Raw genomic sequence first — 17,239 nt, 5'->3', positions numbered from 1 at the left:
ACACAACACAAAAGTTAGTATCAGGGTGAATGAGGAAACATCAGAAATATTCTAAAGGGGAGAAATAAATAAAACCATTATTTACTACTATTATGTAACATAGTTCTGGAGGTACTAACTCATGCAATTCAACAGGAAAGAATTAGGAGGTAATTATCACTATCTGAAGGAAGAGCGGCAGCAGCTGTACCGTGCTGGAGCTGCTGCAGCTGCGTGGCGCTGGAGCGACTGTGGGGAGATACCCCACACCAAGGGCAGAGAAGCCCCAGCAAGACGGTAGGCACTGGAGCAACTTTGAGGAGATACTCCATGTCCAAGGGCAAAGGAGAAGCCCCAGCAAGACGGTAGGAGGGATGAAATAGCGTTTAGAATTAAACCCCATACCCGCCAGAGACACTCAGAGGAATCAAACAAACCTTATGCGCACCAGGACCCAGAGACACCACAGAGACCAAGACAGAACTGGGTTTGAGTGTCTCCTGTGAAGGTACGGGTCAGCAGGGGCAAGGGCTCTGGGTGCAGCAGACATGGGCTGAGTGCAGCTGACTTGGGTATGGCATAAGCCCTCTTGGAGGAGGTCACCATTAACCCCACCACAGAGTTGCCAGAACTTACACAGGACTGGGGAAACCAACTCTTGGAGGGCACAAACAGAACCTCGTGTACACCAGGACCCAGGAGAAAGGAGCAGTGACCCTAGAAGAGACTGACCCAGACTTGCCTGTGATTGTCCAGGAGTCTCTGGTGGAGGCGTGGGTTGGCAGTGGCCTGCTGTAGGGTTGGGGGCACTGAGTGTAGCAGTGAGTGCATGGAACCTTTTGAAGGAGGTCGCCATTATCTTCATTATCTCCACCACAGTTTGGTCCCAGGTAAATAACATGGAGGGAACACAGCTTCACCCATCAACAGAAAATTGGATTAAAGATTTATTGAGCATGGCCCTGCCCATCAGAACAAGACCCAGTTTCCCCCTCAGTCAGTCTCTCCCATCAGGAAGCTTGCATAAGTCTCTTATCCTTCTCCATCAGAGGACAGACAGATTAAGAACCACAATCAGAGAAAACTAACCAAACTGATCACATGGACCACAGTCTTGTCTAATTCAATGAAACTATGAGCCATGCCTTGTAGGGCCACCCAAGATGGACAGGTCATGGTAGAGAGTTCTGACAAAACATGGTCCACTGGAGAAGGGAATGGGCAAACCACATCAGTATTCTTGCCTTGAGAACCCCATGAATGGTATGAAAAGGCAAAAAGGTAGGACACTGAAAGATGAACTTCCCAGGTCGATAGGTGCCCATTATGCTGCTGGCGAAGAGTGGAGAAATAACTCCAGAAAGAATGAAGAGACAGAGCCAAAGCAAAAACAACACCCAGTTGTGGATGGGACTGGTGATAGAAGTAAAATCCGATACTGTAAAGAGCAATATTGCATAGGAACCTGGAATGTTAGGTCCATGAATCAAGGCAAATTGGAAGGGGTCAAACAGGAGATGGCAAGAGTGAATGCTGACATTTTAGGAATCAGCGAACTAAAATGGACTAGAATGGGTGAATTTAACATAGATGACCATTACATCTACTACTGTGGGCAAGAATCCCTTAGAAGAAATGGACTAGCCATCACAGTCAACAAAAGAGTCTGAAATGCAGTATTTGGATGCAATCTCAAAAACGACAGAATGTTCCTTTCCAAGGGAAACCATTCCATATCACAGTAATCCAAGTCAATGACCTGACCAGCAATGCTGAAGAAGCTGAAGTTGGATAGTTCTATGAAGACCTACAAGACATTCTAGAACTAACACCCAAAAAAGATGTCCTTTTCATAATAGGGGACTGGAATGCAAAAGTAGGAAGTCAAGAAATACCTGGAGCAACAGGCAAATTTGGCCTTGGAGTACAGAATGAAGCAGGGCAAAGGCTGATAGAATTTTGCCAAGAGAACTCACTGGTCATAGCAAACACCCTCTTCCAACAACAGAAGAGACGACTCTATACATGGACATCACCAGATGGTCAACATCGAAATCAGACTGAGTATGTTCTTTATAGCCAAAGATAGAGAAGCTCTATACAGTTAGCAAAAATAAGACTGGGAGTGGACTATGGCTCAGATCATGAACTCCTTATTGCCAAATTCAGACTGAAATTGAATAAAGTAGGGAAAACCACTAGACCATTCAGGTATGACCTTACGATTATACAGTGGAACTGAGAAATAGATTCAAGGGATTGAATCTGATAGGCAAAGTGCCTGAAGAACTATGGATGGAGGTTCACGACATTGTACAGGAGGCAGTAATCAAGACCATCCCCAAAAAAAGAAATGCAAAAAGGCAAAAAGGTTGTTTGAGGAGGCCTTAAAAATAGCTTAGAAAAGAAGAGAAGCTAAAGGTAAAGAAGAAAAGGAAAGATGTACCCATTTGAATGCAGAGTTCCAAAGAATAGCAAGGAGAGATAAGACCACCTTCCTCAGTGATCAGTGTGAAGAAATAGAGGAAACCAATAGAATGGGAAAGCCTATCTCTTCAAGAAAATTAGAGATAGCAAGGGAACATTTCATGCAAAGATGGGCACAATAAAGGACAGAAATGGTATGGACCTAACAGAAGCAGAAGATATTAAGAAGAGGTGGCAAGAATACACAGAAAAACTATACAAAAAAGATCTTCATGACCCAGATAATCATGATGGTATGATCACTCACCTAGAGCCAGACATTCTGGAGTGCGAAGTTGAGTGGGCCTTAGGAAGCATCACTATGAACAAAGCTAGTGGAGGTGATGGAATTCCAGTTGAGCTACTTCAAATCCTAAAAGATGATGCTATGAAAGTGCTGCACTCAATATGCCAGCAAATTGGGAAAACTCAGCAGTGCCCATAGGACTGGAAAAGGTCAGTTTTCATTCCAATCCCAAAGAAAGGCAATGCCAAAGAATGCTCAAACTACCACACGATTGCACTCATCTCACATGCTAGTAAAGTAATGCTCAAAATTCTCCAAGACAGGCTTCAACAGTATGTGATCCATGAACTTCCTGATGTTCAAGTTGGTTTTAGAAAAGGCAGAGGAACCAGAGATCAAATTGCCAACATCTACTGGATCATCGAAAAAGCAAGAGAGTTCCAGAAAATTATCTATTTCTGCTTTATTGACTATGCCAAAGCCTTTGACTGTGTGGATCACAATCAACTGTGGAAAATTCTTCAAGAGATGGGAATACCATACCACCTGACCTGCCTCCTGAGAAATCTATATGCAGGTCAAGAAATAACAGTTAGAACTGGACATGGACCAACAGACTGGTTCCAAATTGGGAAAGGAGTACGTCAAGGCTGTATATTGTCACCCTGCTTATTTAACTTATATGCAGCGTATATCATGAGAAATGCTGGGCTGGATGAAGCACAAGCTGGAATTAAGATTGCCAGGAGAAATATCAATAACCTCAGATATGCAGATGACACCACCCTTATGGCAGAAAGAGAAGCAAAGATCATGGCATCTGGTCCCATCACTTCATGGCAAATAGATGGGAAACAGTGGAAACAGTGTCAGACTTTGTTTTTTGGGGCTCCAAAATCACTGCAGATGGTGACTGCAGCCATGAAATTAAAAGACAATTTCTCCTTGGAAGAAAAGTTATGACCAACCTAGATAGCATATTAAAAAGCAGATACATCACTTTGCCAACAAAGGTCCATCTAGTCAAAGCTATGGTTTTTCCAGTCGTCATGTATGGATGTAAGAGTTGGACTATAAAGATAGCTGAGCACCGAAGAATCGATGCTTTTGAATTGTGGTGTTGGAGAAGACTCTTGAGAGTCCCTTGGACTGCAAGGAGATCCATCAGTCCATCCTAAAGGAAATCAGTCCTGAATATTCATTGGAAGGACTGATGCTGAAGCTGAAACTCCAATACTTTGGCCATCTGATGAGAAGAGCTAACTCATTTGAAAAGACCCTGATGCTTGGAAAGATTGAAGGCAGGTGGAGTAGGGACGACAGAGGATGAGATGGCTGAGTGGCATCACGGACTCAATGGCATGCTGCTGCTGCTGCTAAGTTGCTTCAGTCGTGTCCGACTCTGTGTGACCCCATAGACGGCAGCCCACCAAGCTCTGCTGTCCCTGGGATTCTCCAGGCAAGAACACTGGAGTGGGTTGCCATTTCCTTCTCCAATGCATGAAAGTGAAAAGTGAAAGCGAAGTTGCTCAGTCCTGTCCGACTCCTAGCGATCCCATGGACTGCAGCCCACCAGGCCCCACCGTCCATGGGATTTTCCAGGCAAGATTGGTACTGGAGTCGGGTGCCATCGCCTTCTCCGACTCAATGGCATAAGTTTGAGTAAACTCTGGGAGTTTGTGATGGACAGGCAGGGCTGGTATGCTGCAGTCCATGGGGTCATAAAGATCGGACATGACTGAGCAACTGAACTTAACTGAAGGAAGAGCCTTCCAACTGGAATGAACAGAAAGAACCAGGTAATAACTTGACATACTGAAGGAACAGAAAGAAGGCCAGGGTGGCTAGAACATAATGAACAAGGAAGAAAATGTGGCATTAGATGAAACTGAAGAGGATGCAGGGGCAGATCATCTAAGACCTCAAGGATTAAGATAAAAAATTTGGATTTTGTCCTAAGTGCAATAAGAATCCACCGGGGGTTCTGAGTGAAGAATTCATGTGATACACTTTTTATTTTTATTTTTTTGTTTTTATTTCAGATCTGTATTCCATCTAGAAAGTATTTTTATTTATGGCATGACATAGATATATAACTTAATTTTTCCCCATATGTTAAACCTATTGTCTTAAAACCATATGTTGAACAGTATACCTTTCCCCATAATTTGTAATAAATGCTGCATTCATTACAAACTGGATTCTACATTTATGTAGGTCTGTTATTTGACTATGCATTGCTCCATTGATCTGGTTTTCTATCCCTGTAGTCTTTCACTTGCCCCTCTGGCAGGCATATCTGGGGCTCTGATTCTCTTTGATTTCATCTCCGTTTATCTAATTCTATACAACAATGAAATTAAAAGACACTTGCTCCTTAGAAGAAAAGTTATGACCTACCTAGACAGCATATTAAAAAGCATAGATGTTACTTTGCCAACAAATTCCATCTAGTCAAAAATATGGTTTTTCCAGTAGTCATGTATGGATGTGAGAGTTGGACTATAAAGAAAGCTGAGTACCAAAGAACTGATGCTTTTGAACTGTGATGCTGGAGAAGTCTCTTGAGAGTCCCTTGGACAGCAAGGAGATCCAACTAATCCATCCTAAAGGAAATCAGTCCTGAATATTCATTGGAAGGACTAACGCTGATGCTGAAATTTCTCTGGACACTGTGGGAAGTTTCCAAAGGAGCAAGAGTGGGAGATGAATCAAAAGAGAATCATAATGCTCCAGTTGAGAGGTGATGGTGGTTTGAAAGATGATGGTAGTTGTTGTGGTAATAACAATTAGATGGATTTAGAATATATTTTGAAAGCAGAGCCAATGAGACTTGCTGATGAATTGCACATGAGGTATAAAGAAGAGAGAAATAAGAAATGATTTAAATTTTTAGCTTGTGTAATTGGGTGAATGTTGTCTTCTCTTGAGATGAGTAAGATCAATAGGAAATAAGGTTGGGGAAGACAAGAGTTCTGTTTTGGACATGTTAGGTTTGCACTGCCTATTAAACAAGTGGGAGATGTCAAGTGAGAGGTTTGTTATAGGAATCTGAAGCTCACTGAAGGGATTAAGACTATACAGATGAGCAGCATTTAAAACCATGGGACTAGATAGAAATATATTAGAGAAATAATACATAGGTCTTTTTCAGAGACCTAGAGAACTTCAGGCAGGAGAAGAGCCAGTGATCTGGAAGCAAAGGAGATGAGGAATGTCCAGAGATTTTGGAGGAAAACCAGGAGAGTGAGGTCATTAAAGAGAAAAAAAGTGTTTAGGGTAAAATAGAAAGTGTCTTGCTACAGGGAACTAATGAAAAAGTGGTCAACCACAGAGTCTTTAAAAAATAAGAAATTCTCTACCATCTGAAAGTAGTTCTTGTTGGTGCCTTCATTTTAAAAAAGCACTCTTTAAGATTAAAATGAAATGTTTTCTGACAAAATAGACTTCATTTAGTTACAGAGTCTTAATATAAAACAATTAGAAATTGAGTGCTGTTTGTAAAAGAGTAACATCAAATCAGCTAGAGAGATAAATGTATCATGTTTTGAATTAGGTTTTGTGAGTAGACAGATTAAAATTCTATTTTAAATATAAAGTTTATTAAAATAAATACTTTTGTATTCAAAAAAAGAAGGAAGGAGTAATCAACAGGGTAGAATATTGCTGAGTGGTCAGTCTCATGTCTTCAACCTCTCTTTTTCTAATTTTATCTAGGACAACTCTTCATTTTTTAGGATTGTTCCTCTTATTGCAGGATTTAGAGAATTCCTGGCCCCTGAGTACTAAAGGTCAATAACATCCTGTAGCCAAAAATGCCTTTACCCATTTCTGTGTGCATGCTGGTCATGTCCAACTCCTTCCAACCCCATGGACTGCAGCCTTGCCAGATTCCTCTGTCCATGGAATTTTCCAGGCAAGAACACTGGAGTGGGTTGCCACTTCCTACTCCAGGGGATCTTCCCCACCCAGGGACCAAACCTGAGTCTCTTGCATCTGTTGCCTTGGCAGGCAGATTCTTTACCACTGAGCCACCTGAGTAGCCTCTACCCAATTCTAGAAGTCCTCTAAGGGCCTGTACCATGACTACTTCTTTATGGTTTGTTCATTAAGTCTAATGACATATAGTAGTCACTCAATAAATATTATATGAGTAAGTGAATGGATTCCTGTCATTAACTGAAAAGTACTTTCAAAAATCCCTAAATCAGGCCTCCTCTTCACCACCCATCTCCTCTCTCTCCTCCCTTTCACTGGTAAACTGTCTCAAAGAATAATCTATATTTACTGCCTTCTCTTCCTCATTTCTTCTCCACTTCTCAGCTTTCTGCAACCCAGTGTTAACCCCTATCATGCCTCTGAAGCTGCTCTCTTTCAAAAATCACCAGACTTCTTAATCCTGCTTTACTTCTCTGCAGCTGTAGATACTATTATGGTTTTCCCCATCTCTGTATATCCTTTTCTGTTCCTTTCCTTTATCCATCCCTCAAATATTTATATTTTCTATGGTCTATCTGTGAATCCACTTGCATGGATTCAGAAGGTTCTTCCAGTTCTGGTTCAAGAATTCTGGACCATATAATTAAAATATTTGATGAAACCTCCTCCAAATGACATAATCAAAATGTAAAATTACTGATTTTGCTACCAAGTAATATATATAGGACATCTTTCACCCTTATTCAATCCATGACCTTAAGCCCATTTCAAACTCCCTCCCTCCCTCTCTCTCTCTCAATCTATCTATCTATACCTTTCTCATTACAGGGAACTTTTTTTTTATTACATACTATAGCTAATGGGATCTTCCCTAACCAAGGATCAAACTTGCATTCCCTGCAGTGGGAGTGAGGAGTCTTAACTACTGGACCAGTAGAGAAGTCTTATAGGGGACTTTTATTTTCAACTCTACTAATTTTGGTATTATTTAAAACTTTAAATATATATAATTTCCATCATCAGATATATATTAAGTCTACACAGTTAGATTAGCTATTAAGGAGGTATTCATCCCCCTACCATCATTGTGGAAAAATATTATGATATTAACCATAATGTATGTATATTACTGAAAGAACTATTAGAAATTTAATTGAAGGTTTACTGTGCTGCCTGGAGCTGATAATGAGGAATTGTATTACAGCTCAAATATCTTTCTCCCTGCCACACAGTCTGATATATAACCAATCAAGTAAAGTTAGCATAATCAGAAAGCCTAGAAAAAAAGGTGTCCATTCTCCAGAATTTTAAATGGAAAAGAGAATCCATTCCATTATCAAGCAGCCAAATCTATTTATTTATAAGAAGTAAATGAAAATGACTGTTTTAACCTTGAGAGAAATTGGGATTTGAGAAGCATACCATTCAAAAAACAAGTGAATTCTCAGAGGATGTGCAGACACTTTGCTCAGAATGATTGCTAGCTCCTTCTGAGATGAATACATGTGATAAACATGTGACTCCTGATTGTGTCTGCCAGATGGTGACTGACTCCCATCCTATCCCTGACTCTCACTCCATTCCCAGTTAGATTTAGAGATGGAGTAAGGCTCATATCCCAGTGAGGAGGTGACAATGAAAAATAAAAACAGGCTTAATGTCTTGTTTTCAAAGTCACATCAGCATGTTCCCTTATCAATAGAAATCCATTATAGTAGGAGCACCAAAATATTATATATCCATTGCAGCTCAAAAAGAGTATGAAGCCATCTGCTGGCTTGTTCCTGCTCCTAGAACAAATGATGGGCCATTTGGCAGAAAATCAAGAAACCTAGTCATTCATTTTTGGATTTTAGAGATAGTGAGCTGTTAAACACCCATGGGTAAAGATGGAAATCCACTGACCTACCTCTCCACTGCACCCATCCTCATTCCTGCCATCAACAGTCCTATGGGGAGGCCTCCTTACACATCTTTAACACCTAAAATTCCTTTTTCACACTCCCCAGCTTACACCCAAGAGGTCAGGTACCACAGACATCCCTGTTTGTCAGGGATAGGCAGGCTCCCATTCTTCTCACCTTGCTTCTATGACAGTTTCCTGGCTTCTCCATCATCGTCTGTATCTCTAAAGCCATGCCACAATTCCAACCTCATTTTGTTGACCTAACGTCTCTCAGTTTTCAATACCTAGCCTGGAAATTGACTGATAATTTACAATGTCTATTTGAACTTTGATTATTGAGCCTTCCCAGGGATCATCTATTCTGTCTTCAATTAGTCCCATTTCTGCAAGTTTCCTAGTATCCCTCTCCATACTTCCCCCTCTCCAAACACACACACTTACTACTTAAAAACAGTTCTACTTCATTCCAAGCCAGACGCAAAGCCAGCAAGCAGTCTGTGGTAGTATATTCTAACCCCTACAGAGAATAAACAGCAATCTGAAAATCAACATCTCTAGTCTCTATCTTTGAATTCCATACATATTTGTATTTCAAACTCAGTATAGCCCAAACTTAATATTTTTGTTCTAGAACTTGTCTTCTTTCTTTTGCACTCCATACCCGATCCCTAAAAAACAAATAAAGCCACCTTTTGTTTACTCTCATTCTAGAAGTAATACAGAGTAGTTATACAAAATATAGAAGATTCAGATGAGCAAATATGAATTAAAAAACATAAGCCTGCTATCCAGATATAAACCACTTTACCTTCGCATATCTTGATTAATGCCATCACCATTCACCCAGCCACCCAAGCTAGAAATCTGACTCCTGTTTCTCCCTTGCACACCACATTCAACCACTTTCTAAATACTATCAATACTACAATTGAGAGCTTCCCTGGTGGTTCAGTGGTAAAGAATCCGCCTGCCCATGCAGGAGACACAGTCCAATCCCTATCTGGTAAGACCCCACATGCTGCAGAGCAACGAAGCCCACACACCACAACCACTGAAGCCTGCCCACTTAGAGCCCATGCTCTGCTTCAAGAGCATGGGCTGCATGCAAGCCACCTCAGTGAGAAGCCTGCACACTGCAACAAAGAATAGCCCCTACTCACCACAACTATTAAAAAAAAAAAAGCCCACGTGGCAACAAAGACCCTGCATAGCCATAAATTAATTAATTAATTCAAAAAATACTACAATTGATCCTTGAACAACATTGAGTTTGAACTGTGTGGGTCCACTTATCTGTGTATTTTTTTTTAAAATACATACATACTACAGGACTACACATCTGCAGTTGGTTGAATCCATGGGTGCAGATTCACAGATGTAGAGGGCCAACTATAAAGTTAGAATTAGATTTCTGACTGTATGGAGTGTAGGCACCCCAAACCCCCACATTATTCAAGAGTCAACTGTATCTCCAAAATGTCTACTGAAACCACTTTTTCCTCTCTGTCCCCACAGCCATAGTCCAGGCTCTTATTTATCTTACCTGAACTAGTGCAACTATCAGCTGGTTTTCCTATCACCAGTCTCCCAAACTCACACTCATCTTTTACCATGATGCTGCTGCTACTACTGCTAAGTCGCTTCAGTCGTGTCCGACTCTGTGCGACCCCACAGACAGCAGCCACCAGGCTCCCCCGTCCCTGGGATTCTCCAGGCAAGAACACTGGAGTGAGTTGCCATTTCCTTCTCCAATGCATGAAAGTGAAAAGTGAAAAGTGAAAGTGAAGTCGCTCAGTCGTGTCCGACTCTTCGCGACCCCATGGACTGTAGCCTACCAGGCTCCTCCATCCATAATCTCTACCAAATTCTACACCATAATCTGCCAAAATAGAGTTGTTCTGAAATATACATCTACTCATTTAACTCACCCACTTTAAAATGTCTAAGAACTCTAAACCCCACAGTAAGTCCAAATTTCATGGCATCTGAGTCTGCTCAGGCTACCAAAACAAAGTACTATAGACTGGAAGTCTGAGTATGCCAGACATGCCAGCATGATTGGCTTCTGGTGAGAGCTCTCTTTCTGGCTTATAGATGGCTACCTTTTCATTATGCTCACATGGCAGGGATAGAAAGCAAGCAGAGAAAGCACTCTGGTGTCTCTTTTATAATGGCACTAATATCATCATGATGGCCCTACCCATGTGACCTCATCTAAACCTAGTTACCTGCCAAAGGCTCTATCTCTGAATACCATCACGTTGGGAGTTAGGGTTTCAAGATACAAACTGAGGGCGACACAATTCAGTCTGTAACATATGGTATGATATCCAAAGACTTTTACAACTAGCTCTAAGCTGGGTATTCTGTTTTATTACTCCATGCCAAAGAATCTTGGGGCTCGAAGACCATTACAAATAGTTCTCAAAACACATTGTATATTATACTTCCACAGCACTACACCTTTGTTCACCCTATTTACGCTTCTTAGACAGCTCCAACCTGGCAAACCATTATGTCCCTCAGATGTCATCAGATGCCACCTGTATTGTGAAGTTTACCCCAATTTCCTCTTTTTTGTACCCAGATCACTTTGCATACACTTCTATCAAATTCAAACTGGGCCTAGGTTCAAACTGTAGTTCTGCCAGAGTCTAAATGCATGACCTTAAGCAAGTTACTTAACTTCCTTGTGCTTCAGGAACTGTATTTATAAAACAGGAATAATAGCACTTATTTCGTCGAGTTTTGATGTGAAGATTAATGAGTTACTATGTGCAAAGTTCTTAGGGAAATGCCTGGCACATAGTAAGCATTGTATCAATTGTTTGTTGTTATTATATCATGTTAAGTGAAAATATAATCAGGATAAAAACTTTTATTTATGGACTGCAAATGTAGGGAAATGGCTTCACCATGGCACTCTGGCAATCTTGCACTATTCACATAGGCCATGTAGGCAAGGCTCAGCTGCAGTCTGCCCGAGGTCTTGGCAGAACATCCTGTAATTATCTTGGAGCTTGAGAAGACAGGTGGTCTTGTGAGGAGCTGTCTCAAGGCTGTTTCTTATCTGTCTTTCCACTTTGTGGGAAGCTCCCTATTTTGCAGGAGGCTGTCATGAGGTTCCAACAAAGCAAAGGACTTTCCACCTCCCTTGCCCTGGGTATAGATGCAAGCTATAAAACCGCTTAGCTGCAGTCTAGAGTTGGTTCTTCAGCAAGAGTGTCTCACTACTCATGTTACCTGTCATCTGGCTCCTGTAGTTCACTGTTGTCCTGTGGGGCAAAGGGACATGGGGATCTGACACCATGGTGATTCTGCTTATGCCATTTGTGTAAATCCTAAACTACATCCTTTGGGGCTTATTTCCTTATTGGATGGATCTATGAAAATCTGTGCTGCTTATGGACTGTTTGATCTCTTAACAGTAATCACCTGGAGAGAAGGAGAACCTTATATTTATTTTGTTTAACACTGCATGTCAAGTATCTGGCCTACAGTAAATGCTCAATAAGTATGTGTTGAATTTTAAAAATTACAGAAAACAATGATAAATATGTATTCAAAGATAGGTATCAAATCCATTATAGTAGAAGTCTTGTGGGGAGGAATGGAGAGTATAGAAGATAAAAGATAAAATATGATTTAAGATAAAATAAAATAGAAGGATTCTACTCACGAGGATTAAAGAAAAACATGCATGCCATCTAGGAGAAAAGGCCCTCTAGACTCTCTCATGTTAGTATAAGAGACCTTGTAAGCTTGACCTTATTTTCTCAACTGTAATATAAGGAGGAAATCCTAAATCAACATCTTTCAAACTGTGTTCCAAAGAGCCCCAATTTTTCTCCTAGGAGCTGTGTCATGGATGATAGTACCCGTTTAACTAAGGCAGCAGTATTTGTTTTATATGTTTGGCTTTCTCATAGAATTTTGCTTGAAGAAAAGGGCTGGCAACCCAAAACAAAACAAACATGCAAACCACTGGCCTAGTTCTAGCTCTAAAATTAATGTACAGCATGATAATAGTTGATAATGCTGTACTGAATACTGGGAAATTGCTAAGAGAGTAGACTTAAGGTGCTCTGCCCACACACACACACACACATAAATGGTAGGCAAGGAGATGGTATGTTAATTAGCTTGACTGTAGGAATCATTTCACTATGTCTATATATATCAAATTAACATATTATATGCTTTAAATATACACAATTTTATTTAAAAATAAGATGCCTAAATATAGATTAAGGCAAGGGAAGCTTGGTAGCTACAAACTCAGAATTGGAGCAGCAGGCATAATTTGGATAATGGAACTCTCTGGTTGGGGTTAGAAGGAAAGGGTGGAAGGTTTGCTGAAAACATGCATATTCCTAACTCTGATTTTTGTTTAGGACTCACTCTTTGATTTAGGACTCATAAATCTTGCTTTCTTATAAGGAGTCTGGAGAGGGTAAAGGAAAGGTGGCTCTTATACATTTTTAAACCCCAAATCAGTCCTTGTATTTAAATAGATTGTTTATGGTCCTATTATTGGGTTGGCCAAAAAGTTCATTCAGGTTTGCCTGCAAGATGTGATGGAAAACACGAACGAACTTTTTGGACAACCCAGTACCTTCCTCAGCTTTAGCAGATGGCTTCTTCTTAAAGTCTCTGTGTCAGATTGTTACATAGAAATCAGATCCAGGCCCCAAACATCATATTTAGCTAATTCTAAGGTGCTATTTTCCTCACATTTTTATGTTTCTCTTATTGGGATGAATCACACAATCAATGTTCATATTTAATGTGGTAGTATACGTATTTTTCCTTTGTTGCTAAACAAATGGCATATCTACAATTTGATGATGTCGTAGAGTTGAGGAAATGCCATATTATTAACAGAAATACTAAGCTTAAAATTTGTGCAAGAAATGTTTGAGATGAGGTCATCAACCTCTGCAGTCAGAGCCTTCCCAGTGGGGTTAAGTAATGACAGTGGATGTCATCATAAAATTCAAGCAAAAGATTGTTTTTTTTTTTCTTTTTTGAGAGACAGCTTACCAGTACACCATTGTCCACAATTATTCTTTATTCTTGCTTACACTCAATGCTTACCCAAATAGGCCATGCTATTTCATGCCTGGATACCTTACCATGTGCTCTTTCTTCTGCTTGGAATGCTCTTCTTGGAATGTTGTCCATTGGAGAAATCCTATCCACCCAACGTTGATCCCTTTCTACTTTGTCACCAAATACCTGGTATTGCCTCTAAATATGTACTTACCACACTGAACTACAATGATTTATTAGGTTTCCATTCCCTTAACTGTAAATTCCTTGATGGTAATTGACTGTTTATTATTTGTCTTTGCATTCCTAATACTTAAGGACAGTGCCTAATAAGCAGTAGTATTCAATAACTATTTAAAGATTGAATGTATGAATAAAAAGAATGCTATACATGTGGTGTAGTGCCATAGCATGAACAAATATTTCATTTGTTGCTGGCATTCAAAGGTATTCATGTCTTGTCCAAACCTTCTGAACTCCTGGTAAAATTACAATTGTCAACACAGAGCATAATTGTTAGTAATAAAATGAGTTAATTTATGCTAGTTTTATTTCTCCAATCAATTATAAGATCATTAGAGGGGGAGATCAAGTCTTTTTCTGTACATACCTGTTTCAGATAAACTATACACTCCTATTCTGAGGTGTGATTTAGTTTCCAAGATTCTTCACTCAGAATACCTTTATTATTGATGCTAGTCAGGACTGGAAAAGGTCAGTTTTCATTTCAATCCCAAAGAAAGGCAATGCCAAAGAATGCTCAAACTATCGCACAATTGCACTCATCTCACACGCTAGTAAAGTAATGCTCAAAATTCTCCAAGCCAGGCTTCAGCAATACGTGAACCATGAACTTCCAGATGCTCAAGCTGGTTTTAGAAAAGGCAGAGGAACCAGAGATCAAATTACCAACATCTGTTAGATCATCGAAAAAGCAAGAGAGTTCCAGAAAAACATCTACTTCTGCTTTATTGACTATGCCAAAGCCTTTGACTGTGTGGATGACAATAAACTGTGGAAAATTCTGAAAGAGATGGGAATACCAGACCACCTGACCTGCCTCTTGAGAAACCTGTATGCAGGTCCGGAAGCAATAGTTAGAACTGGACATGGAACAACAGACTGGTTCCAAATAGGAAAAGGAGTACGTCAAGGCTGTATATTGTCACCCTGCTTATTCAACTTATATGCAGAGTACATCATGAGAAATGCTGGGCTGGAAGAAGCACAAGCTGGAATCAAGATTGCTGGGAGAAATATCAATAACCTCAGATATGCAGATGACACCACCCTTATAGCAGAAAGTGAAGAGGAACTAAAAAGCCTCTTGATGAAAGTGAAAGAGGAGGGTGAAAAAGTTGCCTTAAAGCTCAACATTCAGAAAACAAAAATCATGGCATCCAGTCCCATCACTTCATGGGAAATAGATAGGGAAACAGTGGAAACAGTGTCAGACTTTATTTTTGGGGACTCCAAAATCACTGCAGATAGTTTGCAGATAATTCTCCAATCAATTATAAGATCATTAGAGGGGGAGATCAAGTCTTTTTCTGTACATACCTGTTTCAGATAAACTATACACTCCTATTCTGAGGTGTGATTATTCTGAGGTGTGAATTTTTCCAAGATTCTTCACTCAGAATACCTTTATTATTGATGCTAGTCAGGACTGGAAAAGGTCAGTTTTCATTTCAATCCCAAAGAAAGGCAATGCCAAAGAATGCTCAAACTATCGCACAATTGCACTCATCTCACACGCTAGTAAAGTAATGCTCAAAATTACTGGACACCAGATTTACTAGTGTATATTGCCAAAGTGAGTTGCATTTCACACTCTTGGTTAGATCCAGTAAGGTAGTCTCACTGATATCACTGGTATCGCCATTGTTACACAGAAAGAAACATCCTTTGCTTGGCAAATGATTTGATTTAATTTCATTGCTGAGCCATGAAATTAAAAGACGCTTACTCCTTGGAAGAAAAGTTATGACCAACCTAGATAGCATATTCAAAAGCAGAGACATTACTTTGCCAACAAAGGTCCGTCTAGTCAAGGCTATGGTTTTTCCAGTGGTCATGTATGGATGTGAGAGTTGGACTGTGAAGAAAGCTGAGCACCGAAGAATTGATGCTTTTGAACTGTGGTGTTGGAGAAGACTCTTGAGAGTCCCTTGGACTGCAAGGAGATCCAACCAGTCCATTCTAAAGAAGATCAGTCCTGGGTGTTCTTTGGAAGGAATGATGCTAAAGCTGAAACTCCAGTACTTTGGCCACCTGATGTGAAGAGCTGACTCATTGGAAAAGACTCTGATGCTGGGAGGGATTGGGGGCAGGAGGAGTAGGGGACAACAGAGGATGAGATGGCCGAATGGCATCACTGACTAGACGGATGTGAATTTGAGTGAACTCTGGGAGTTGGTGATGGAAAGGGAGGCCTGGCGTGCTGCAATTCATGGGGTCGCAAAGAGTCGGACATGACTGAGCAACTGAACTGAACTGAACTGAGCAATTTTCATGGGAGAAATAGAAAGGCTCATAATAGTTTTATTTATTTAGGGCCTAAAATTTCTTTAGAGTTTAGAGTAATTCGCAATATCAAACATCAAAAACATAATCTTACAGTCATTTAAGAGAGAGAAATTTGAATATTACTGGTAAAACCCTGGGAGCTAATTACTTCAAGATCACTTGAAACCTAACTCATTAGAGCTTGAAAAATCTCCTGAGGTCCTTAAAGATGCTATTCTCATTATTTTATTTGATCCATTGAATGTCTTAGATTTTGTTAATAAGAGAAAACCTGAAATTTATGCAAAAGAGAATCCATTTACCATTTGCTTAAGGAAAAATCTTAAGCATCTCCTATGGGCACCTCAGTATTCTATGTCATAGAGTATTCTAAGAGAGGGATGGGAAAATACAGATGCACAGCCTCTACTCTCAAAAAATAAACTCCCAGCACCAAACACCATAATTACTAGTGTATATTGCCAAAGTGAGTTGCATTTCACAGTCTTGGTTAGATCCAGTAAGGTAGTCTCACTGATATCACTGGTATCGCCATTGTTACACAGAAAGAAACATCCTTTGCTTGGCAAAGGATGCTCTCCAACATGCTGTACGTCATTCAGATAAGGGAGCCAAAAAACAATTTGGATGTCTTTTTAGAGTGTTAAGTCGGTAGTTCAGATCCAAAATTTAAGGGAAAAAAATCCCCTTTTACATTCCCTAATGTAAGCTGAGTCATTAAAAGATATAGTATATTAATGCATATATATGGAATTTAGAAAGATGGTAACAATAACCGTGTATGTGAGACAGCAAAAGAGACACAGATGTATAGAACAGTCTTTTGGACTCTGTGGGAGAGGGCGAGGGTGGGATGATTTGGGAGAATGGCATTGAAACACGTGTAATATCATATATGAAACGAATCGCCAGTCCAGGTTTGATGCGGGATACAGGATGCTTGGGGCTGGTGCACTGGGATGACCCAGAGGGATGGTATGGGGAGGGAGGTGGGAGAGGGGTTCAGGATGGGGAACACGTGTACATCTGTGGAGGATTCATGTTGATGTATGGCAAAACCAATATAATATTGTAAAGTAATTAGCCCCCAATTAAAATAAATAAATTTAAATTTTAAAAAA

At 40.2% G+C, this 17,239-nt stretch overlaps 1 protein-coding gene across 4 annotated transcripts in view; it reads right to left on the bottom strand.

Annotated features, from left to right (window-relative positions):
- DNAAF6 (dynein axonemal assembly factor 6) overlaps window positions 1-17,239 on the bottom strand; it is a 47,908-nt gene that overhangs the window by 13,223 nt on the left and 17,446 nt on the right. The window lies entirely within an intron of this gene.

Source organism: Bos taurus, chromosome X (genome assembly GCF_002263795.3).
Source record: "Bos taurus isolate L1 Dominette 01449 registration number 42190680 breed Hereford chromosome X, ARS-UCD2.0, whole genome shotgun sequence".
Taxonomy (NCBI): Eukaryota; Metazoa; Chordata; class Mammalia; order Artiodactyla; family Bovidae; genus Bos; species Bos taurus.
This window is presented reverse-complemented; position numbering and strand designations above follow the sequence as displayed.